Source organism: Diadema setosum, chromosome 16, assembly GCF_964275005.1.
Source record: "Diadema setosum chromosome 16, eeDiaSeto1, whole genome shotgun sequence".
Taxonomy (NCBI): domain Eukaryota; kingdom Metazoa; phylum Echinodermata; class Echinoidea; order Diadematoida; family Diadematidae; genus Diadema; species Diadema setosum.
In genome coordinates, this window is record NC_092700.1 from 21,014,707 (window position 1) to 21,036,572 (window position 21,866).

Consider the following 21,866-nt stretch of genomic DNA (forward strand, 5'->3'; position numbering starts at 1 on the left):
TCGATACAAGAGACGGGAGGATCTGGACATTTTTAATGATTATTTTGAAACAACTGTTGCCGAAATACAGTGCAATCATATAAATGCAGTTCTTGCCGTAGTTTATAGACCTCCAGGACAAAGTGTCATTTAATTTATGCACCTATTGGAGGCATTTCTTGCCAAGGTAACTCGTGAAAGAAAAATATGTTATTTGATCGGGGATTTTAATATTGATTTACTGCGCTCTTCTTGTAACTCACATCGAAACCATTTTTTGATCTATTAGCTACTTTTTCACTTCTTCCGCTGATATTAAAACCAACCAGAATAACCGCAGATACTGCAACATTGATTGATAATACATTTACAAATGATGCAAAAAATGTTATGAAAATGGGTATTATCATGCCTGATGTGAGTGATCATTTTGGTATTTTTACAATCGTTGATCATTATAATTGTCCAAGTTTGAATGTAAAGCCTAAAGTATATAAAAGAATAATATCTGAGGAAAATATATGTGAATTTCAATGTAGGCTTACTGATACTAATTGGCAAACAGTGTATGCTAAAAATGATGTTGATGGTAGGTTTGATTCTTTTATACAACAATTTCTCTTATACAACAATTTCTCAATGTATATAATCAGTGTTTTCCATTGAAAGAGAAAAGACCCCCTAGAAGTGATATGAATCCATGGTTTACTGACGACATAAAGAAATTATGCAGAAAGAAAAATATGCTTTACAGAAAATACATAAAAAGTCCAACTCAGTATAGAAGATCAGTTTATGTTAAATATAGAAATATGGTAAACAGTGTAATTCGTTTACGTAAGAGCGAGTATTATAGTAATATGTTTGAAAATGTACGTAATGATATGAAAGGTACGTGGCGATTGATAAGTACTGTATTGAATAGAACTAGGACTGATGTGCAGAACTTAGAAATTGAACACGATGGTGAAGTTATATCTGACCCTCAGACTGTTGTCAATGCATTCAACATATTTTTTAGTAATATAGGGTCCAAACTTGCACACAGTTTACCTGAACCTGAAACAAATTTTATGCAATTCTTGCCACATGTATCATTTGCACATTCTTTTTTCTTGCAGCCTATCCATATAGACGAAATATTTAAGATTGTGCGGGAATTGAAAACAAATAAGAGTCCTGGATATGATGACATCGATTCTTCGGTTGTAAAGAAGTCAATATATTATTTTGTAACTCCATTGTGTGATATATTTAATTTTTCCATAGAGAAGGGTATATTTCCAGATATCTTAAAAGTAGCTAAAGTTATACCAATATATAAAAAAGGAGAGAAGAGTGTTTTATCAAATTATAGACCAATTTCTATTTTATCTGTGTTTTCCAAAATATTTGAGAAACTTGTTCATACTCGTCTTATGTCTCACCTCTCCCAAAATAATATATTATTCAACAAACAATTTGGATTTCGACAAAAATACTCCACTTATATGGCATTATTAGATTTTATTGACAAAATTACAACTTCAATTGAGAATAAAAACTTATTGGTAGGAATATTTTTTTGATCTGTCAAAGGCTTTTGATTGCATTGACCACACTATATTGTTGAGTAAACTGCGGTTTTATGGAATAAGAGGTACAGCTTTTAATTGGTTTAAGAGCTATCTTTCAAATCGTGTGCAATACGTAACATTTAATGGTTTTTCTTCTTCCTGTGTGACTGTAAATATCGGTGTACCCCATACAAGGGGTCAGTTTTAGGTCCATTACTTTTTATTCTTTACATAAATTACTTATAGCATGCCAGTAACTATTTGCAGCTGATCTCATATGCAGATGATACTAGTTTTTTTTTTTTTTATTTCATGTAAAGATATGCAAAGTATCAGTGCAATCTTCAGTTGTGAACTAGAGAAAGTTAATCAATGGTTCATAGCCAATAAATTGAAATTAAATGCAGACAAAACATCATGTATGATATTTAGACCAAGAAATAAAGTAGTAAACACTGATGATTTTGATGCTAAGATTGCTGACTTTAAAATTCCAGTTGTTCGTTTTACCAAATTTCTTGGAGTTATCATTGATGATCACTTAACATGGAGATATCATGTCAATGAAGTATGCTGTAAAGTCTCTAGAGCAATAGGTGCAATCAATAATATACGTGCAATCGCACCTTCTGAAATTCTTGTTAAGTTATACCACACTTTGATTATACCTCAATTATCTTACTGTAACATAATATGGGGAAATTGTGCAAAGTATCTTTTACAGCGTATTTTTATTTTACAAAAGCGTGCAATCCGTATGATTAGTAATAGACCATTTTTTAGCCACACAGGTCCTCTATTCAAAGAACAGAACTTATTGACGATTTTTGATATGAACAAATTTTTTCTCGTTGTTTTCATGTACACATATATAAAAAACATTTTGCCAGGGTTTCTGGATACTTCCTTCATCCAAAATAAGAATAATTACAATACTAGACAGATGAATAGATTGTATATCCCAAATTTTAAATATTGCATTTCAAGGTACACTTTCAAATATACGGGACCTGTTCTATGGAACGACTTGCCAAATGTGATAAAGCTGTCTAATAGACTTTCAATATTTAAAAGAAAATACAAATCATTTCGTGTTCATAAAGATATATTATAAATTTGAAGTTTTATGCAGTGTACACGCACCACACTTTGATTACTCTTGCCTTCTTATATGTATTGTGCACTTTCTGTAGTATAGTTTTTCTTGTGTGTATTGCATCAATGTAACTATTCTTTGCTGTAACATGTGGGATCAGCCATAGAAAGACCAACGGTCTATGTTGATCCCCCCACAAACTGAAATAACTGTTTTTATGTTGTGTTTGTCTGTTGTAAAATTCTTGGAAGTTGGACTTATTTTTCTTGTATTGTTCCAATGTCCTACTGTGTATGTATCGTTCTTGTATTTGTTTGTAAATGCTTTTTATCAGGATGTGGAAAATAAATGAAATGAAATGAAATGAAAATCGGACAAAACAGGATGTAAACCACCGTAGCAACAACATTCTGTCTATGACAAATGCTACCTCTCAAGGTGATAGCACTATCAATTCAAAAGTTTTTTATAGAGTTAAAACTGAAGCATGTGTAAAGAATTTTTAAAGAAATGAAAAGGGACCTCTGAAGACCTCTGAAACCCAAGATTGACTTGGTTGACCTGTTTCACCCCTTTTGATGTCCTCACGCAAAATCAAGGGCTGCAACTTTGTGTTCGTTTTGTAATGCACGGTCACATTTCAAATTATGTAATGGTATTATATCGCATTAAACAAATAAGGAGAGCTTCCTCTAGATGTAGTCATTGGTGACAGAAGATTAATCTATTTTGTCTGATCGAAATTATATATCTTGCAAATTATATAATGATAATATTGCATTCAACTAACAAGTGGAGCTTTAGCGACTTTCTTCCTCTGTTGTCATGCCAACACCAGGAAACCCTTGATCCTGACGGTTTTCTTCGTATCCCAGACGAGGACTGGATCAAAAGTGCACTCAGCTGCCTACTTGGTTTACCCGCCTTCATGGCTCCTTCGAGATGACAGACGGTGAGATAGCCATTGTCATGGAATTGTTTGGGAGCTAGTCAGCCAGGAGTGTAATTCTCCATAGCAGACAATATGTATACCGAAGGACCTTAGCACGGGCAATTACGTCAAATCAGTCTTCTCTTGCCTTAAAGCAAGAGAAGACTGATTTGACGTCATGACTGACTTAGCAGAAGGAGTCAAAGCCATGCACGATAGGGGATATTGACTGCAATTATCTCAGAGGTCAATGTATTGCCTATCAAACAGGACGGAATTTGATTGGCATGCAGTTGACTGGTTTCAACATTCCCACTGATTTCAGATCTCTTTCCGAAGTATCAGGGGACTATGGCTTCATAGAAGAATATAAAGCCCTGTACCCAGAGAATGTGGACATTATCTCTCAAAAGTGTGCCTTGGAAGGGAATAGCTCTGTTCGACCTCCAGTGACATTTTTGCAATTGGGAAGCCTGCTTAGGGTCATTGGGCGAGAGAGGGCAATTTGTAGATACTCTGCTAACGGGATTGAGATTACTGTGACTTTGACTGGAACAAAAGACGTAGAGTACTCTGGAAGATGTCATCACAGAGCTTTAAACACTCTCCAGCTACTCCAGGGAGGAGTGGATGACACCAAATCATCCTTCTGCTGACTGGAGGAGCAATAACGGTGGTGATGACAATGGAAAAGCAGCCACTTTTTTCGATTGTTATTAGAGATTATTACCCTAAAGTGAGCAAGACACAACAGAGTGACAATAGAAAAGTAAATATAAGAATCCGAATTTAATTGCATATAGAGTCACGACAAGCATGGTGTTTTATCTGCCATAGAAGATTGTAAACCGTAGCGAAATCAGATTTATTTCTTTGAAGCGACCGAAACTTTAGCCATGCTACACGAGATGGGACGGAATGAGCAATGTTGACCATTTACGCAATGACAGAAAAAGGGATTGACAAATGAGATGAGTGCCTTGTGTGAGCAGGTATTTATCTCGCACTTATGTGTTATGTGAACTTCGTGTTTGTGTATCGGACATGGATGTCTCATGAACATTTCAACATCTGAATTATCGATTGCATTCATTGTTTTCTTTCTAGACAGTAAGTAAATTTGATGAAATACATACAGTACAGATTGAAGGGGCATAATAAACAAATGAATAATTTTCATACACATACATACACAAAAAACAACAACAATGACAACGCCAAATTACACACATCCTTCTTGCACCTCCAACTGACCTTCTCCTCCCCTATTACTTCTTCTTCTTCTCCTTCTTCTTTTTTTATTGTACTTTCTCATGATTATATTCTTTCTACTCTTCTTCTTCCTCTTCTCATGGCCAATATGCGAAACGATGTACAGCTATATAACAGCATTCAAACATTATATACCTGACTTTACGGGAAGCAGGTATCTTTATCTATAGCACATAAACGTCTGTCTACTTCCGTATGAAAACACAAGCCATGGCAATTAAAAATAGTGGTCCTTGGCATTCGTTATTAATACACTCGTGAGCCAAATATGGACATTTCAAACGATCTATGAAACAAATTAATTCGAAAAATTGCTGAATATAAGATAATGAGATCCAAACTAATCCTCCTCTCGAGACATCCACGTACAATTTACAATTTCACCATCGTGACAAAATAATGCTTGCATCTGTGAGGTGATCTGTCACGACATTCTGTTTTTTTGTTTTTTGTTGTTGTTTTTTTTTTTACATATATTTGTAACTTATCTTCATTAATAACGTAATAAAGTTATCACATTCGGCACAATTGTCTAATTGTGCCGAAGTAAGAAACGCGTGTATGCATGCATATCTATAGCTGCATGGGATTATATTTCATGCGGAATAGTAAGCAGAAATCAAGTTCACGAAAATACGAACATTATCATGATTATTGTGCATAAATTAGAGAGTGTAAAATGGTGTTTCCGCAAAAATTGTTATGTATACATACTTTAAAGTCAGACAGGAAGTACTTAAATCTGACTGTGAAAAAAAGGAAAAAAAAAAACGAAATGTTTAAACTTTCATTTCATGCATGATGTGTCGTCACTTACGCCTTATATAAATGTAGGAAAATCAAACTTTGGTCTTCGACAGACATGAATTTTAGAATTGATAAGATTTAATTTAGTGTATTTCTTCAACGGAAGGAAAAAGCAAAACTTAAAAAAAGAAATAAAAAGAAATTGATCGGAAAGTAGAAGAATGTAAAATATTACATGGCTAAAATTGGCTCTCTCGGCATTTCCCTTCCATTTATGATCTCTAACTTTATACGGGTAACGTCATGAAGCACAACACATGCAAATAAAATATGATTCTCTCAGTTGCGTTACTTTGTTTGGTAGTTTTCAAGGCTTTGATGTTTGACACTTTATCAAGATATCTTAATGAATGAATCCCTAGTGACTTCGATTAGACGATAATCTTGAACTTGAACTTGAACTTTGAATATTGTTTCCTCGATGTTTGACAGTCACATTTTATCGATGATTTTTAACTCTGGCATTTTGTCCTGTGATCGAGTTACACCACAGTAGAATATTGAGAAATTACACCCACATGTTGATACCTTTGAGGCTGACATTTCTTCTGCTTCCAATGATTCAAGCATTGCTAGATTCTGCCCCTTTCTCTTTAATAACCTAAAATCGCTTCCGCATTAATCTGCTCGGTGTGTCGATAACTCGCAACCGTGTATAAGTCTCTCTTGAGTGCTAATTCGTAATTTCAGATCATAATGTCATTGAGACACCAAGTAACCTTTGATGTTTCTCATTTCATAAAGGTTGCGTAAACACTGTGCTGGCAAAGTGTCAAATGCAGTTATTCACACAAAATTGTAAAGGTACATGCCTATAACTTCGCGAACAACCAATATCCTTTTACAGTTCGAACACTCACATTAGGCAATATAAGATTATCAGTGTTATAGAATTATAAGCAAGGAAACAAATGTAGTCGGACATACATAATATATGAAGGGTTCTCATGCTGAAAAAATTAAATCAATTTTTCCTAAAGCAAGGTTATTAGATGGGGGAAAGTCTGACCTTGTAATGACACTGCACTTGCTAAAAGAAATGATTCTAGAGATATTGTTGAGATGTTCATATATTTTTTTATTTTGTTCTTTGTTTATCATTAGTTTCAATCTGAAGTATTTCAGGTTGATAAACGTGTATCTTTGTTTTTGCATTTAAATTCTTCATAATTATTATTGTATGTGCGGCATTGAATCATAAACCTAACAAAAAACCTTACACCTAATTATATTTTCTATGAAAGTCAATTCTATTCATTACGTAAAGTTTGGTGTAAAAAAAATGGAAGTAGTCTTTTTGCAATTGTTTCAGATGTCGTTCTTTCGATCTGACTTGGCTTTCTCAGATTTACTGATTTGTCTCAAGAGATAACCTTTAAACACTTGACTTTCAGGTCCAATAACTTGGCAAAGATGATGTACGGTTGCATTGAAAGGTAGTATCACAGTAGTACTACAGTCATTGTTTTCATAATCTAAGGAATGCAACTAGTTTTGATGTTCAACTATATCACATAGAATTTTGGGCCAGAGCAATTTTGAGTTTTTGTTTGAACTAGAAGATTTAATTTGATAGGGTTAATGTATGTACTTGTGACACCGAGTAATTACGTTTGTTTATGTAAGTGGACTACCATGTACTAAATGTAATATTCTTATCATGATAACCCTTAATATCACCAGATTATCTTAATTTTTTGGTCAATTTTTCAACATACCATGGTTGACTTGAAATCATTATAGGCTTCCTATAACGCACGTGACAACATTTATAAATCGACGGCTTCATACATTTAGGCTGACCACATGTGTGGATCTACTTATCCCTGAAATCACATGAAGACATGAAGACATGTCACGTTGGTTTAGCATATGGCGAGTGATATAATAGAATGCAATATCTCTTCACTAGATATTCCATTTTTTCTATTACTTTTAATGAGAAACAATAATGACGATTCCAGCCTGAAATCCACAAACGTTGCTTAACATCCGGAAGGGGGCAAAATGGATGATTATTATACACAAAATTGTTGAAGTTATCCACATGTGTTGTATTAGAGCTTCTTCAGGATCAGCTCGCTACGTACAACATACACTTCATTCTATCTTTTTTTTTAGATAGTAATTTTTATGTTTGAGTTTTTCACATTCATGTATATCCCCTCATGCAGTGCTCTCAGCAGTGATGGTTCATGTAGTTTGCCCACTTCTGCATACAACACTCCGCAAACGGGTTTGGCTGACAAAGATGTCCCAGTGGTTTCAGTCTGTGTGTAAAGTGATTCCTCGCTAATCGCGCTCCTGGTGTTGTGGCGATCACTACGTTGTGTTATCAAATTCCCTCACATCAGGGAGGATATCGACAGAATTATCCTCATGATTCATCAAACTATATTCACTCGAGTCGAAAACGTCATGGTGATATGGCTTTTTACTGGTTTTAGATATCCTGGGGTACCCCCGGTTCTAGCTGATAGTAAAAAACGTCTTCAGAAGGCACATCTGTTGGGGAACATATATTGGAAAAGGGGGTATCTTCTTTGCTTTTGGAGTGACAATTTGACTGCAATGTCGGACAGACAGATGAGGAAGCTTGGTTGTGAACTTTTGTTCTGTCTTCATCGATTGAATGATTGACGTGATCGCGGTCATTGTTTTTAAGAATAGTAGACTTTGCCTCACTATGGGGCATAGAGGCATTTTCTTTCACTCCAGAGTTTCTATCAAGGTCTACATTTTGGTAGGTACAGTCCTCGTAGCCGTTTCCCGTTTGAGCTAATAATGACGGTCCCTGTATGTCATTGTAGTTATGGATGTACGGGATGTTCACTGAGGTAACTGATGTGCTGACGGTATTATCGATGTTAGTCTGGGAAGAAAGCGCACATGGGGAGAAGATTTGCTCTACGCTTAAGGGTTGGGAGGCCCCTTTATCTACCTCCGCAGCATCCTGGTAGATATGATACATGTTCTCCTCACGAGCCGTGATGCTTCTAAGTGTGTTGCCCGGATGATTTGGGAAAGAATGACCATCTGTCTCAGGGTCTGTAGCGTTAGTGGTCAATGCAATATTGCCGGCCAAGTTCGGATTTCGGTTAGAAGTGTCTACGAGATACACTTGAAAAAGCTGGTTCGAAGCTTGTGTAGGTCTATATCTGTTAAACAAAGAATAAGAATCGAAAAAAAATAGATTTGTGATAATCATAATGTAATAATTCTGATGCAAATTGAGAAGGTCTTGGGAAAAATAAATGCTGTTTATGCATAAGACTTTGTAATGATTTTAAAGGTTTAATATGGGATATAGGGTGAAAATCATCATATTACTCAAGGTCATTTGATATTACTCTGATCCATGTAACAATACACTGAAACACGGTGATTATAGTAGAATTCTGCCAACGTATCTATAACTTTAAGATTTGTAACGATGTGGCCTACAATAAACGATGAAAATAATATTGAATTCAAAATGAAAAATTTAAATTGAATTGAATTGAATTGAAAATGATTATCACGAGGAGAATTGCTAGCGAATGCAGACAAGAGCTTACTTCCTCGCCGCGATTTGCTCCCCTCCTCGCCCATCATCCCCGAGACACAACTACAGACACAAAAGATACTTGATTGCGCAAAATCTGACCTTTTCCAGTAATGGTTGCACCAAGCTCCAGATAGGATTCCAAGCAATACGAGAACGACGCACAGAGAAATTTTCAGGGCGAACACACTAATTTTTGTTTCTAGATCTCAAAAAAAAGGAAACATAATGCAAGAAATGAGATGATAATAATAATAATAAGAAGAAGAAGAAGAAGAAGAAGAAGAAAAAGAATATAATGTTTTTAAAAAGGGTGATTCAATGCAAACTAGGTTCTCAAAGCGATTTAGATACATAACTGACCAGACAAAGTAACAACTGAAAGTGGAAAGCCACAAATCATAACGGTATAATTCCAGTATACTACTAAAGTTACTTAACATTGTAAGCTAAACGAAATAAGTGAGTTTTTAATTTTTTTTTAACAGTTCAGAGATCCTCATCATATATAGAAAGAACGATATTCCACGAAAAATGTAAATTGTTTTGTCATTATGATTTTGCGTTCGCTGATCATGGCAGACTGAGGTGATGCAATGAACCAGAATATCATTATTACATCATGTGTACATGATACAGTAACAAAGATTCTTTTCAGGAGAGTATCATTGTAGGTAAAAAAAAAAAAAAAAAAAAAAAAACGAGAAAATGATCAAGTAGTGTATCTCTGTATGTATAAAGTTTGTTGTTTACTATACATACATCATTACTAATATTATCATAATTATAATTATCATTATTGGATAATTATTATTGTTATTAGAACCGCACGAATTGTCTTTATCATGGAATGTGTGAACGTGATTAAACTCTACTAACACAGAGGTAAACCATGATAGGGAAAACATCTGGTCGTTGAATATGATACGAATTGACCACATCAGCCGGATAGAGCTGTTGGCAACCATTTGACTTGAACAAAATGAGAGAAATAGAAGAGAGACAAGAATAAATTGATATAATTTGTTTATTTCGTAGTGAGACCCGAAGTTCACAGGAATGATTCTTTACAATTGTCTTTTGCGATGTTGCCAGTTCTTGACTGGGCTGCCGTTCGCTTATGAAAGGCACAGTATGTAAGTTTCTGGAATATTTACACATTAAAGACATCGTAATTAGCTTGGTTTTAAGTAGTTTTTTCAGCCCCTTCCTTAGTTAGTCTATATATACAAATAACGAAATCAAATAATATGGCTGGATTGTAGCTGTCAAGGTAACTGAATCTGCACTACCAGATAAATAGATAAATCGTTTAGCTTTTCAGGCTGTTGACGATAGTGATCGACGAACTTAATTTAGGACTGTTTTTTTTTTTCATCATTTTCAATTAAATCATAATGACAAGTAATTTCACACCCATCTGTTTTGTTTCTTCTTAAGAAATCTTTATGAATCTATATACCCATATGAACCCCAAATTAAGATCATTATTGGATATGTACCGTCTATGAGTGATGGCGTTGTGCTGATTTCGGTATTGTGTCTCTCATTATCTGTAACAGAACAATCACAAATACATAAACGCTTACCATTGGAACTACTGCAATAAGAAGCACATGACATGTGTATTTCTCTTTGGAACAACTTTGGAATGTAAAAACTACAAATGTATTGCCATACTCATTGTAAGATTCCTTCCTTCACTTGAAGCAGGATGCGTCCGTCGGAGAGTACAAACGTATATAACTGACCAAAAGCTACATTACACATATACGCATTATCGAAGTCATGACCATGATTTACAAAAGCATTACCATCTCTCTTGTATATTGACAAAAATACACAAAGGGGTGTGTGATTGTATGAGCTTTATTCACTATTTGTCTGCACTCCGTACGAATGAAATTTGTATGATTACAACTGCTGATCTACGTAAAACAAAATGTAGATCAACAATTGCGATCTTTCAAATTTAATTCGTGCAGAGGACAGACAAATTGAAGAAAACTCATACATCATGACTATCTTGGAGAATAAGCTATGATACTGTCTCAATTTTCTCTACCGCATGAAAACTTTAAAAAAAAAAGTGTACTACTGGTGACATTATAACATGCTTTAAAATGAATATAATATACGACAGACCTTTCGTTGTAATTTCGACTGCCCTGCAAGACGGCTCTGACGAGTTCCAAACAGGGAAGTAAGTTGACCATCCAGGTAGTCCCACACACTGCAGTGTCGCGCTGCCAGTTAGCATGAAGCCTTCGTCACAAGTAAGATTTATCTTAAATCCAAAGCTCGTGTTATTAGAGTCCCAATTACCATCAGACACAGGACCGGCGTGCTCACAAAACCCGACAGAAACTTTCGATAAAAAGAGAACAGCTGTGCAATATCTAAATAAGCTATGCTGAAACTAACAAAATAATCATACAAAGAAAACGAAATACCAAAACAGGACGAAGAAAAAAATGTTCATTACATCATTTTTGATGTTCCACCACTGCTAACGTAATTGTCATGGCAGTGAACACACTCTTTTTTTTACCCACTTTTCCGAGGAACTATCGCCCCAACAACCATTTGACCAGTGAATCGTGTTTCCACAAAACTCGACTTACGTGATAAAGCAGACAGTTTGGAATTCTGGTGAACCACATCAAAAACAGAAATTGCGCCAATTGAAAATCCATATGTAGTAAAGAATTTTATAAACACATGCAATATAATTTCTTTAAAAATTTAAAGCGATGTAATGCAATTCGTTGTTTTGTTAGGGTTTTTTTTATCACGTTCAAGTTTTTCTTTTCAGCGGTATCTGATAACAGATGACTTGTTTTGATACTGATAATAATGTTGTTGACGTGCTAATGCATACAGACATGACAAAACTGCATCCCTAACATACTACTGCGTGTTATTTACACGATCAAACATAATGCTATTTACAATGACTGTGAGAGAATTATGAGAATAAGAAAACATTCTAACTTTCATAGGTCAAAATGCTCTTGATACTCACGGTTAAACAAACAACTGTTGGTATATTCTGCCTTGGTTTGGGTTGTCCAAGAATGTGTAAAATGAGTATAGTTCTCTCCAGAAATGAAGTTGGCATATTCTTCTGGTTGATAACATGTGCAGATCCTTCCATTAACAATAGCAATGTCGTGGTTTCCAGGTTTGAGTCTACAGGTAGACAGACACTCTTCGTCCGATTGAAGTTTCAAGCCGGAAACATGTAAAGCCTCAATAGCGTAACGGTCGCCCTGGTAGCACCCAAGAAATCCAGGTTCTGCGTGCATACAAAATCATTATTAACGATAATAAATCAGCAAACAATTTCTTAATGCTGAAGTGCTTATAATCAATCCACGAAATAATAATTTTCCAGTGGCAAAATTTTCAATAAACCGTATATATCTGTGATGGGTGGACAAATGAGGGAAAAAATAAAAATTACAACACTGCCATGACATGGATTCAGAACGAGCATCATCTTGGGCCTAAAGGCTGTGTCGCACCTTTCCGGGCAAGCCTTGAGTTCAGCTTGCGAAGAACATTTTTTACCACCCGGAGGTCCCCGAAGATGACCCGCACATGACAGTATCTGGCACGTATCTTACCCTTAGCCATGTTTAGGCCCTGTCACACCTTTCCGGGCAAGTTATACGCTTGCTTGTTGCATGTGGGGATTTTCCAGCATACCGGGCAATTTCTGAGCGTGGACAAGGATTTGGAGGAGTCAGTGCATCTGTCCTACTTGCTGGACGCGTTCTACTTAAGTTCTGCCTGCGGGCATTCTGTGTGACCTGTGTGCCAGGCGCGTGGGGGCCGACAACTCAGTGAAAGAATTCCTCTGAAGGAATGGCAGAAGTCACACAGAATTTCATCATCTTGGCCGAAACGGGGACTGCGGAGTACCTGCATGGAAGTTGCCTGCCAGTTGCTGCCGCTAAGGGCCTCCTACTGGCGTTCTGCATGGAACTCTTCGGGCAATCCCCGCGACTCACCCGGAAAAAGTTTTGGTCAAGCTCAAAACCTGGCTGCGGGTAAATCGGACTTGCGTGCACAACTCCGGGCAACTACAGGCGAGATACGTACTGTCAGGTGCGGACCAACTGCGGAGAGCTCGGGGCAGCAAATTTGTTTCCTATCAAGTCAACCCGTAAAACTTCCCCCGATACAGTATGACAAGGCCTTGAGCATTTTTAGAACTTGTTCCGAGTGAATCGCTGGGGGTCGCCCGCAGAAGTACACGCAATACACCAGTAGGAGACCCTCACCGGCAGCACCTCTCAGGAAACTCCAACGCAGGTACTTCGCAGTACCAATGCCAGTTCTCTCGTAACAGAAAACGGATCAGTTTCAAAGCTCACACGGAATACACGCAAGTAGAATGCAAATAGCACGCGTCTAGCACGTAAGACACAATAATGTTAAACTCGCTAAAGGCGGTGTCACACCTGTCCGGGCAAGCTACGCGGGCTTGTGGCGAGGAGGTAGTTTAAAGCACGTAGAAGATTTTCCGCGGGCGGACAAGAATGTTTGCAATTTTCGCACTTGTTTCTTACTTACTAGACGCGTGCTACTTAGCTTCTACTTGCGTGCGTTCCGTGTGACTCGCGTGAGAGCCTTGAAACCGATCCATTTCCTGTTACGAGCGACTTACGGGGATTGCGAAGTACCTGCTTTGGAGTTGCCTGTGAGGTGCTACCGGTAAGGGTTTCCTACTTGTGTTCTGCGCGTACCTCTACGGGCAACTCCCGTGACTCTTCCGGAACAAGTTTTGAGCATGCTCAAGGCCTTGTCATACCGTATCTGGGGAAGTTTTGCGGCTTGACTTGCGGGGAAACAAATTTGCTACCCAGAGCTCTCCGCAGTTGGCCCGAACTTGACAGTACCTAGCACTTATCTCGTCCTTAGTTGCCCGAAGGTGCGCACGCTAGTCCAATTTTCCCGCAGCAAAGTTTTGAGCATGACCAAAACTATTTCCGGATGAGTCTCGAGGATTGCCCGAAGAGTTCCACGTAGAACACCCGTAGAAGGGCCATAGCCGCCGCAATTCACAGGCATTTGACCCACTTGAAGTAGGTAAGTTGCCCGCTGATCTATGCCTATGTGAAGGGAGTGCGTGCCATTTGTGGGCTCATTCTCTTCTTTGTCCTCTGTCCTCTGTGGCGTCGAGGACTACCTGGTCCCTTTCGGACAGGACTTCATCCGCCGAATGGACTTCAGCAGCAATTTGATGCATTTGCTGTGAACCTTCCGGGCTTTGTGGCTGTCCATCCACTGGACGTTCTCTGCCCTTGTGCACTTTCCGTCTACGGGGCATCTTCACTTCTTGAAAGCTAGTTGACAAATGACTGTTTGCCTATCCACTCGAACCATCCTATTGTTCAGGCTAGCACTCACCTCGCAGGCGACTAGTATGCAGTTAACACGCAGTTGTGGCGCAGGTACTTCGCAGAGCCCGTATGCCGCCCGTAACTAACACAAAAGAAGCTATCACGACGCTATCACGTGACACCCACGCGCCTAACATGCAGTTCAACGGAATACACGCAAGAAGGACTTAGGTATCACGCGTTTATCATGTAATACCCACGCCAAACTCGCCCTAAACCTTGCCCGACCGCAGAAATTATTCTGCGTGCTGAAAAATCCCCATACGCAATAAGCCCGCTTAGCTGGTGTGACAGGGCCTTTTTTTTTTTTTTTTTTTTTGGCAGCGGGTAAATAGAGCCAGCGTGCGCACCTCCGGGTAACTACTTTTGAGATACATGCTAGGTACTGTCATGTGCGAGTCATCTGCGGGGACCTCCGGATAGCAAAAATGTTCTTTGGAAGTCGCACGCAAGGCTGGTGTGACACGGCCTTAATGTTCTTGTTCGCCCGCAGAAAATTATCCTGCGTTCTGGAAAACCCCTACTCCGCGTAGCTTGCACGGAAAGGTGTGACACGACCTTACCTACAGGCAAGATGGAGTGAAAAAAAATAATGCTTCTCTGTTATATACATAGATTTGTCCACACTTTCCAGCTGTGCAATATCTGTCAAAGAATATGGAAAATTGACTTTTTGAAATCCAGTTTTATGGTGAGTGAATATTTTGAGCATTCCTGTTGTAATTATGGATGGAGCAATTCAGAATGAATTGGTTCTTAAATTCGTTAGGAAGAATATTGTTAAAAACTTTAAACATAAAAATCACACTTTCAAGTGAAATAAGATCTTGAACAGGTATAATTTTAATCTTACGAAAATAATGGCTTACCCGGAACTAAATATGAATGAAAAATTATATAAAATCATAAATTCGTTTAATTTCAATATCACTTTACATCAGATTCAAATTACTATCAATTATAGTTCTTGTTCCAAATAATATGTAATTAGTGTTATCAACATTCAAAGTCAATCTATTTATTGACATTCAATCACTTATACAATCAAGTTGAATATTCATATAATAAGATAATGTCTTAGGATCTGTACCTTTGCACTTGAATCATCTGCAAATAATGTACGATCTATCGTGATATGTTGAATACGGCAAGTCATTAATATACAATTAAAAAATAGTACAAGCACAAGAATAGACCCTAGTGGTACTCCACGTTTTATTTCTTTAAGTTTCGATGGGACACCATTAACACATGCTAATTGTTTATGATGTGAGAAATACAGAAAAGAGTGTTATTATTTGGCATTTCCAAATAATCATGAACAGATTTACTCTCATATTCGTCATCATAATCTTGCAGTTTAGTACCAACATAAACAAAATAATCATTGAATATATTCATTATGTATTGATTTTTTGGTTTTCTTTTACTTCTAAAATGAAAAGTTTCAATGATTCAATTTTCATTACTTTCATACAAAATCTTATTGTTTATTTCCAAATACTTGTTTGCTTGTAATATAATGTAATATACTTGCTTTTAGTATCCTCACGGTTTTCATAATTCACACATTTTTTAAACACTTCATTTCGATACAAAGTGTAATGCGCAAATGATAAGTTCCGATCTGTATTGTATGATAAACAGGGCTCTTTATTAAAGCAGGCCTTTTGGCTCTGAAAAGACTAACCTGTTTCTTAGACAAGACTTGAATGAATGAATAAATAAATAGATAGGTAAATAAATAAATAAAGTAAATTGGGCCTGGTAAAACGGTAACAATCAGCAAGTGATCACTGCAGTCATTAACAAGAATGCATGATCGTATAGGGTAGTTACATTGGTAAAGAAAAGGAAGCAGATGCCTGGGTAACATGCGTAGGACAATCGATGACTGGTTACAGATGAAAGCCTGACAACAGATCTGAAAATAGATTAACCTTAAAACTAACATTCAGGTTTGTTAAATCTACATTGAAATCATCCAAAATAAAACAAGAGCATGATTTTAACTCTATCTTACAGCAATATTCATGCCCAGAAATTTTGGTTGCCCGATGGATCCGATCCACCAAAATATAAAATTTCTTCAGAGATGTTGGCCCTAGCGTAGCTCAACAGGTAGAAACTCTTCAACATTCCGATCAATCCAATATATGCGTGCACACGCACACACTTAAAGAAGCATAAACTCATACTGCATATTCATGACATATTATGTTCAATCTTACCTCTGCATTTAAGTCTCACAGCCTTGTTCCAGGGACACTCAGTTTCTTGTAATAGACAGCCCTCTACTCTTGCACGCTGACAACCTGTGCATTGACATTGCGAAAATTGTTTATAAACTGTTCCAATTTTGATAAACTCTGCGATATGCTAAAACGTTTAGTCATTATCTATGTAAATTTCTGCACGTTACCAATGGAATCGAACATTATTTGTGGGCAAAATCAAAACAAAAGATTGGCAGCAATGTTATTGCACTGACTATGATCTAAAGAAATGCATTCAAGTGTTTCGGACCTTGCTTGGTATACAAATTTACTTCAGTGTACAAAAGACGCCAATTAAATTTCTTTCAATATCAACTAATGTAACATAGTGAAAACATCAATACGCGCAAAATATTGCGGTTACCTTGAGAATATGCACGCCAATGAATCCTGTTTGATTCTGCTGAACTTAGAATGGGTTGAGGCAAATAACTTTTTACCGCTGGGAAACCGAGCTCTCTGCAGACTGAATCAGCAGCTCTGATGTCAAATCCATCGTCAGAGCACACATATTGGTCTGACTCCAGAGCCACTAGGCCATCCAGTGGAGAGGGTCCGCCAACCAGCTTTACTGACGGTATTTCTTTACATTAAATGAATATAGATATCGAAAAAATGGTCCAGTTTCAGCAAAAGTACAAAAATTGTGCATGCAAGATCATCCAATCTTGAACTAGATGACGTACTTATGAACACCACGTATGACGAAGACTCTTACGGTGTATTTCCATTGCTGTGTAAACACCACGTATAATGAAGACTCTTACGGTGTATTTTCATTGCTACAGAGAGTGGGAATATATTCCTTAGAATTCTCCTTCCTTGAGCTTTTACAAGTCTATCATATTACAGAAAACTGCGTAATCATGTGCGATTTTAGCATTTATCTCAAAAGATTAATACTCTCTGGTGATTTCTCTATAGATGCTCGCAAGATCATTTATTTCTTGTATCACAATTTCTTCCAGGCTTGCTGAGTCATCTTCAACCTTAACAGCCAGTATATCCATCAATATGTCACATTCTGACATTAAGAGTTTCATAATTATGTCTGACCTGACATTTCATTTTCCTCTATTTCTAGACGAAAGGATCGTAATGGGAAAACCTACAAAACAAGCAAACAAATTACCGCGGAAAAAGAGACATCCGCAAAATAAACTGAACTTTATAAGGACTAGTCTCCATTATTTTAAGAGTAGCTAGATAAATCTTTTGATTAGACTATAGTTATTTCGATATGAATTCTGCAACGCCGATGAAGCATTTGTATCATATTTGAAAAATATCGTTACACTTTGGGCAGGAACTTGCCTGCCTGTCCAAAAACATACTCCAAAAGTTTGGAAAGATACGATTATCCGCGAGGGACAGACAAGGTCTTCTCTAAGTTGTATCACATGCAAAAAAGTAATAATAGTAATAAATAATGATGATGATGATAATGATGATGATGATGATGATAGTAATAATGATAATAATAATAATAATAATCGTAAAATCAATGATGATGATGATGATAATAGTAATAATGATAATAATAATAATAATAATCGTAAAATCAATGATGATGATAATGATGATGAAAATTGTAATTATGATAATGATAATGATAATTTGTATCACCGGTATGCACTGAGATCAATATAATTTAAGAGAGTGAAGTACATAGAATAATGATATTATTGTTATACTTTCTGAAATGTTTTTCCGCAATGCCCAAAAGAATTAATTGTACACGTGCATCAGTTTCGAAAAGAATTATAAGAGAAACAGATGGAAAGCAAAGAATGGCGGACAAGATCCGGTCTCCATCACTGAGGAAATAAATAGCCTTATTGATGAGAGAACACGCACAATCAACGATGCATATCATACAGTCCGTATCTTCAAATTGAAGTCTTTACTTCGATATGTTGTGGGTTTTCGACACCATCAACTACAATGACGTACAATTTATTCAACATGCTGCATCTAGCCATAAACAAGTGTCTTGTCGTGTTCTTTGTGGGATTTCCAGGTTCGCTCCTTATTCTATATCAAATGATTCTGGAAATTCGTCTGAATTGTTAACTGTAAACTGGTAATTTTCTTATCTGAACATTCTGAAACATCACCATATTTCCCGTTTTTCTTTCTTCTCAGCGCTTAGAGATTGTGTGTATTGGTGTCTGTTTTAAGCATTTATCATTTATTCTTGTTATCATTATATATATGCTTTGCTGACGATTAATATTCTACTCCCATGGAAACCCACACACATTGCCTGATGCTGTGAATAATATGGTGTTAGTAGTGATTGAATTAATGGCATCGCGTTATTGTATCACTTAAAGTTACTTTAACTGATGTGATATGTAAAGCCATTGTCATTGTTCTCTTCCCGGTCATTTAAAAGTGAAAGCTACACACTTGAAAAGTTGAATTTACGAAAAATCGGTGACTATAGTGACAAACACTCACACAGTAACGAAAAACAAATAAAGCGTTATTTCGACATCTTTCTTTTTCGTCTGACAGCAGAATGATGATTCTATACAGAATTCTTTATGCTTGGATGTCTAAGGTTTTTTTTCCCCCTTAAGGTTCTTTGCCATTTCCAAGATTAATCTTACCTCGTACCTCATTATCTGCAGAACAATGGTCCATACAAAGATATTGTTCTATATTGTGAAACATAACATAACGGAAATCCAATTACACTAATAGTAGAAACTTTCTAACAGATTTGGTTTATCAGCCAAAGGCTATTATAAAGCATAATGGTAATGATGATAAAAATGACATGACCAATATGACAGACGTTCCAAAAATCATTAGGAATTGCACATTTTACAAAATACTTGGTTTCTCTTCACTTTATAACTCGCTTTTATACGACTTAATATATTGTCTTTTATCTGAAAAGATCTTTTACTCGTGCTGCAGGAAAAAAAAAAGTTAGAGAAAGTATACATGGACACCAATATCTACCAGTTAAAGGCAATGAACACTTACCCTTGTAACACTCCACTTTCATTGTGAAATTAGCCTTAACTGTATATTGATCCATTATACGCAGATTCACCTCGTGCGCCAGTGATAAAAAAGGAAACGACAATATGTCGTTCAAAGGCAGAGGCTGAGTGTGAATCTGAAATGTTCTCTTAGATGCTATATCCAATACAAGAAATACCACCCGCATATCGTTGCCAGTCTGAATTTCAATGAGAAATCGCCGTCCTAGAGGTGCCTGAATGACCCAACTGCTGTTAGCGATGCATGCTGCATCACACCATATGTCGAGGTCTAGTGGCTTCCCCAAGCAGTTGAGAGTAAAATCTGCAGGCGCATGGTATGGGAGCCAAGGGAGAACGCAAATGGTAATGCTTGTGTCACGTGAAAAGAGACTAAAATACGTACATTTTTGCTTGGGCATTCATAATCAGAAACTGTTTTGTCATTCACAGTAACTACGTATTAGAAAGAGATGATTTCTATTTTTATGCTTTTTCTTGATAAGTTCGTTATCTTTACGTAATCCAAGGTTTGATAGGGGACGAATACATCTAAATGGTCATCAAGAGTGATCTAAGGTATGAGAAAAAGCAGTACTTTCGTTACTACGAAAATAAAGAACAATTATTAGTAGAACTGAAAAATTAAATTTGCAAGCTCTTATGTATTTTTTCTTTCTCTCACAAATGCATGCCTCAGCAAATTAAACATAGTTGAAAAGCATGGACAATAATCTAGATTTTTCATTTACGAAAAAAAAGGAGAATTAATTAAAATGGATACGTACATGTCGTGTTGCTTTCCGAGGTTGAAGTGAGCAATGGCTCGTGGAGCAAGAAACAGGCAATCAATAAGGCCACGAGAGACATTTTTCATCTTTATTTTATAACACACACACACACACTAAAAAAAAATGTATCCGTCCCTCTTCAGCTGTAGAATGAAAGACTGCCTCCAACTCGATTAGGAATGCCTCTACGCAGATTGATAGGGCCCTACATTTCGTTTTACCTCCAGGTGTGAAAAAAGCGACAAAAAACCAACAAAACAAAACAAAACAAAACAAATATAAAATTATAGGTCCAGTTTTAAATGCGGTGAGAGTGAAGTTCAAAGTAAAGTTCTCAAATGGGCCGTGAAAATCTTAAATGATTATTAATGGTGTTAAATGATGGCCTGTTGGGACAAAAATGAGGAGAGGCATCAAAACTTGCTCGCACATTTTCTTTTCAGACCCTAGCATGTTGCTGTCTCCTGTTGTGTGAAACTGAGAGTCGGTCCAAGATAAACGTTGCAATAACTTTCTAATTTCCTACGGGTGCACGCACGTAAGCGGTAAGACAGGACCTATAGAAAGCATATACGGATGTAATTAATTCGGTCTGTTAAGCAGTAGATGTCAGCGCGGTCTCTCAATCATTTTAATTAATTGCTTCATTGTCATTTTCCCTGCGATTAAACTGCTCATTTTTCGTGTTCTAACGACAATCCTCATTAGAGATTCACATCAATATCTCGTTGGTCCCTTCATTACTCTACATTGTTTCAGTTTTGAACTAAATTTATTGCGATTACCAGTATCCTTTACACTTTCTAATCAACTACAATATGCATGATATGTAAACATGAAAAATATGATAGCCCTACATCTTAATTTTTAAGATTAGGTATTCTTTTGACAACGGAAAGAAGGAACTGCCTCATATTTCTAGGGATGTAGTCATTTGCAATTGGGCATGATATTGATTCACACTCTTTTGCGTGAGTTTGTGTGTATTACTAGCCTATGCTTCTGAAAATGTACATTCTCACAATTCTTACACTTTCTACAAAGGATGTTATCATTGCTAATGATAGTCACGATTTCAGTGGAAATTAAGTATTATTATCTGTGAACATGCTTTAAGGACCTCGATTGGTTGTAAGGATGCACACTATACGCGTTCACCTTAGGAATTCTCCACTGTTCGAAAACATTCCTTTTGGATGGTTAAGTC

The 21,866-nt window shown here is 36.7% G+C and overlaps 1 pseudogene; it reads right to left on the reverse strand.

Moving 5' to 3' along the window:
• Nucleotides 1–7,758: 7,758 nt before the first annotated feature.
• Nucleotides 7,759–19,891, reverse strand: LOC140239690 (uncharacterized; annotated as a pseudogene).
• Between the last annotated feature and the right edge of the window lie 1,975 nt (nt 19,892–21,866).